The 5,040-nt window shown below is 35.7% G+C and overlaps 1 pseudogene; it reads left to right on the top strand.

The window, feature by feature from the left end:
• The first annotated feature begins 3,664 nt into the window (after positions 1-3,664).
• On the top strand, positions 3,665-4,242 carry LOC101341978 (60S ribosomal protein L9 pseudogene; annotated as a pseudogene).
• The last annotated feature ends 798 nt before the right edge of the window (positions 4,243-5,040 follow it).

Below are 5,040 nucleotides of genomic sequence, written 5' to 3'. Positions count from 1 at the left end.
TCCAATCTTTGTCTGAAGAGTTGGCCTTGGGAATTGTTTTAGTTCTGGGTTGACAGAGAGGCCAGGGGCCATGCTTTCTGGGGTTCCTCCAGTCTCAGTCAGACTATTAAGTCTGGTCTTTTTACTAGAATTTGAGTTCTGTATCCCACCCTTCCCCCACTCCATCAGGGACTCTCAATACAGGCTAATTTTAACCCTGGGAAAAGAAGTGGGAAATGTCTTCTGGCAGGTATACATTAGGGAGGTCATCTATATCTGAAATGTTTTATTTCTCTGACTAGGTGGTGAGTACATGACTGTTTGCTAAATTTTTGTCTAAGGATGATATATGCCTAAAATATTTCAAATATTAAAAAGTCAGATGAGGCAGAAAGTAAATTTCTCATATAACTGGGTTTGTCTACTAAGTAACTACTGAAGCTATTTGTTACAAAAATTTTGGTATAATATTAATTTGTTATGAAGTTCTGAGAAGCTGGATGTATTTTAGCATTTATTATAGTACCGCTTAAAGACAGGCAGCAATAGGGCAGGACAGAGGCTGCCCAAGTTAATCTAGTTGCTTTCTTTTATTTATCTTCTTCCTCTGAACTTGCCTGCAGATAAAGACTATGCCTCATATATTTTTTTCTCCAGGTGCATTGTAAGGTACTCAACAGAAATGGATGTTGAGTGGATAAATGCATTACTGAAAAATTAGTAAGAGAATTTATCTGGGGATACCTACTCAAAGTAGAGTCCTAAGGGAAAGGCCGTTGTAAGAGAAGTGGGTGATGAGTATTTTGGGGAATTTTTCCTGGGTCTTACTGTTGCAGGAGGAGAAGGCATTAAGGATCTGGAGGCAGGAGTTGTTTATGAGTATAGAAATAGGTGCTAGAATAGCGATGAAGAGAGAGGTTCTTAGACAAGTTTCATCAGCCTCACAAGTATTATGGCATTAGTCCTGGCATATGCCAAAAATGGAAGAGCTAATAAATAAGACACAGTTACATTGGTGCTGCCAAATCATAGAAATTAAAGGAGCATTATATGGTGATAATTGTCCTAGGATTTAATTTTAAATCCACTTAGAACCTTCTAGACTAAAAGCCCCAGTGAATTACAATGGGCTCAGAGCCTAATTGGCAGATGCTCATGGAGAGGGAAATTTCCATTTTACAATGGAATCTTTTGGGATGCGTTTCTAGTTTGAAATTCTGGAAAAGAGTTCATTTCTACTAATCCTGAGTAGGGGACAATAAAGTGTGATTTTTGGTTTACTGGAAAAACAGAGATACATAGCACCAGTCAACCATGGAAAAAATAAGATCTTTTCTTAAAAGCTGAAGCCAGAGAGAACACATTACTGCTGGTCACACAAAGCATAATGTCAATGAATCATGGGCTGCTCTACCAACCAAGAGCGGCACCATTTCCCCTATTGAGTGATGATGTGCTATAATTTTAACTAGTTTGACATTTATGAAAGTGATGAATTATGAAACAATTTACAGTGACGCAAAGGATACCTAAATTTTGTTTCTTAAGCTGCAGTAGTGTGTGTCTGTGTGTGAGTGCTCCATAGGGGATCTTATGCAGGATTCCCTTTCAAAGTGCATAATATAAATAGCTAAAGATATAAAATTTCCAGAATTATGCACTAGGAAGAGGAGAAAGAAAATTAATGGTACTGATCTGTAAGAGTTACCATGAATTGGTCGCTTACAAAAGCCTGACTCTCTGCTAAGTGTTTTCCATAGATTCTCACATTTAATCCTCACAATAACCCTATATAGTGGTATTATTGTTTCTATTTTACCACTGATGAAACCGAGGCACAGAAGGGAAAATTGACTTACCCAAGGTTATGCCCCAGTGGTACTGCACTGCTCAAGAAGGCAGGCTCCTAACCATGTGCAACACTGTCTCTGCTTAATCAAGATGATCAAACTAAGAAACATTCTGATCTGAACAGAACTTGTTTTTTAGGGAGAGCTGGAGAAGACTTTAATGTAAAGTTATAAATGTAATCCTTCAAACAGTCTTGTATTAAAAAAAATCTAATGAATTCACTGAAGATTATGTTGAAATAATCTTGACATACTCTAAATTAGTAAGAAATTTTCTGGGAAGCCAGGTAAAGGGCTCTCCACATCGTGAGAAAGTCCAATGAGGTAGTGATTTTTGGTTTACTGGAGAAACCAAAAATGGTAGAAAAACAGACAGCAAAGATTGAACTCTTGGGTTCCATGAGGAGAGGCCATGGGAGAGCTTAGGCTTAATTAGCTAGGAGAGGAAACAGATATCTTAAAGAAGACCCTGCCCTCCCTTCCTAGTTTAGCTAATTGACTTACCTTCAATGTTTTTATTTCTCCCATTCATAAGGCTGCCTTCCCATCATGATTAGTTCATAGTGATATAGGTTTGACAAAGAAATGATAGTCTAAAAGAGCTGAAATTCCCTCTTTTCTGCCATCATCATAATTTCTATATTTATTGATTCACCAATAGCTATTTATTAAGTCCCTACTGTATGCCAGGGAGTCCTCTGAGCACTGGCATACAGTAGGAACTTGTATATTGAGGTAAGACAAAGTTCCTGTCCACATGGAGCATGTGTCTAACGAGGAAGACAGAAAACACACAAATAAAAGACAAGTTAGAGATAGTAACAAGTATGATGAAGAACATAAAACACGTTTCTGTTTTGGAGAAATCTGAGCAGAGACTGCATGCTGGGTGGAATTAGATCACGTAGTGAGCTGGGGAAAGGTGTTCTAGGTAGAAGGCACAGCCCAGTACAAAGCAAGGCAGGAATAAACTTGAAAAGTTTAATATATATAATAATATGGTATTTATCACATTATATCATGATTATTTACTTACATGGCTGTCTCCCTAAGTAGAATGTTAGGGAATATTTCTTGTTCATCTTTTATTCTTAGGGGCTAGCACAGAGTCTGGGATATATCTGGCACCCAATATATATTTAAGAAATGGAAGAGTGAACAACAACAAAAAAAAATTTTCCTAAAAGTTGTCAACATGAAATTTTGTTAGTTATTTAGAGGTTAAATGGATAAACTTCTTATCCAGAACTAAGAGTATTTACTGAGATGCACTACATTTTCCATATAGTTTGGTCTTTTTTTTTCAATATGTTAAAGTGATAGTGAATGTATCCATACTCATTGAGAAAAAATTCTGCCATTAATTTTGTTATATATTTTCATTTATTAAGTAAGCTTGAAGTATTAAATCTACTTCATTTAAATATTTAATATCATATTAGAGTCATTTAGATTTTCTAATTAAAAAATTCTGGAGTTTATATCCTAGAATTAATTTGAATAAAATGACTAGGTGAAAGTGAAACTTTATGTCTAATAAAAATTTTAATGTGGTATTTCAGAATTAAATTGTAAAGTGTTAAGCATCACTAAAATAACTGAATTATAATATTAAAGGTAGATATTCCAAAAGTGTGCATTCTAATATCTCAATATTCAACTTAGATATCCTTAGCGTATTTGAGAATACCAGCACTCTCTAGAATGAAAATAAAATAAATTTGGAGCATCTGAAGGCTTTGATGAGCTTATAATGTTTTACAGGATACTGTTTGGGATTCTCAAAGTAGTTGTTTTTTTTTTTTCTTTTTTTTTTTTCCGCATCTACTTTGGGAATGAAGACCATTCTCAGCAACCAGATAGTCGATGTTCCAGAAGATGTTGACATCACTGTGACGGGATGCACAGTTATTGTGAAGGCCCCCAGTGGAATCTTGCAGAGGGACTTCAATGATATCCATGTAGAACTCAGTCTCCTTGGAAAAAACAAGAAAAGTCTTCGTGTTGACAAACGGTGGGGATATAGAAAGGAACTGGCTACAGTTCACACTGTCTGTAGTCAAGTACATAACATGATCAAGGGTGTTACACTGGGCTTCCGTTACAAGATGAGGTCTTTGTATGCTCACTTCTCCCATCAACGTTGTTGTTCAGGATAGTGGTTGAAATCCAAAACTTCTTGGGTGAAAAATACATCCATAGGGTTTTCATGAGGCCAAGTGTTGCTTGTTTAGTATCCTAAACCCAGAAAGATAAGTTAATTCTTGAAAGAAATGACATTGAACTTGTATCAGATTCAGCTGCTTTAATTTAGCAAGTCACAACAGTTAAAAACAAGACTATCCAAAAAATTCTGGGTGGTATCTATATCTCTGAAAAAGGAAACTTCAACAAGCTGATGAGTAAGATCTAAGAGTTGTCCAGCTATAGAAATAAGGCCAGATGATTCCTAAGACCTATAGGTGATATTTTTAAGATGCAATAAAATTCATATTCAAAAAATAAATTTAAAAGTACTTGGGTTTGGTTAATAGTTTCCACATGGAAACACAAATATTAATAGTTCCATACCATCCACAACATTGTTGTTAGATTGGTAAAAATAAGAAATGAAAACTATCAGAATTGAGCAGACATCTCCACAAAATATAAATTTACTGATTAACAACGGGCTGAGATGTTTGTTTGCTTTTGCCTTTGCTTCTGTAATACTACGGACTGGCTACCTTGTCAGAATACACAGTCATATGTAAGAATCTGAGATTTTGATGTTAAGTCAACTTAATTATTTTTCTTCTGTTTCTAAGTCATGCTTGTTAATTGCATCCTGAAATATTTGCTGTATGAGCTTCTCCTACATCTTGGAGTGTGACAGAATGGACATCTGTGACCATCCTTCCCATGGGGGGCACTTTCTTTGAGAACTAGGACCCAAAAGACAAGAAGTCTGCTTCAAATTCCCTTCCTTGTCTCTCCTCATCCTCTTAGCAGAGACTGACAATAAGGAAAGGCCCCATCACAGAGATACATTTTCTACGGTAAAGATATTCAAGTTTTAAAGCAGCTTCACTCAAGATGTTAATTCTAATTTTTCTGATATTTTTTTCTTAAGTTCTTCCTTTCCATTAAAAAAAAATATGAATACATATCAATAAGACTGAATTTTAGTGAAAAGCTGTTACTGTAGAATGCCAACCAGATGACCGAGACA

The sequence above is a fragment of the Trichechus manatus genome, unplaced genomic scaffold, assembly GCF_000243295.1.
Source record: "Trichechus manatus latirostris isolate Lorelei unplaced genomic scaffold, TriManLat1.0 scaffold00017, whole genome shotgun sequence".
NCBI lineage: Eukaryota > Metazoa > Chordata > Mammalia > Sirenia > Trichechidae > Trichechus > Trichechus manatus.
The sequence above is the reverse complement of the archived record's forward strand: the minus strand, read 5'-3'. Positions and strand labels throughout refer to the sequence as shown.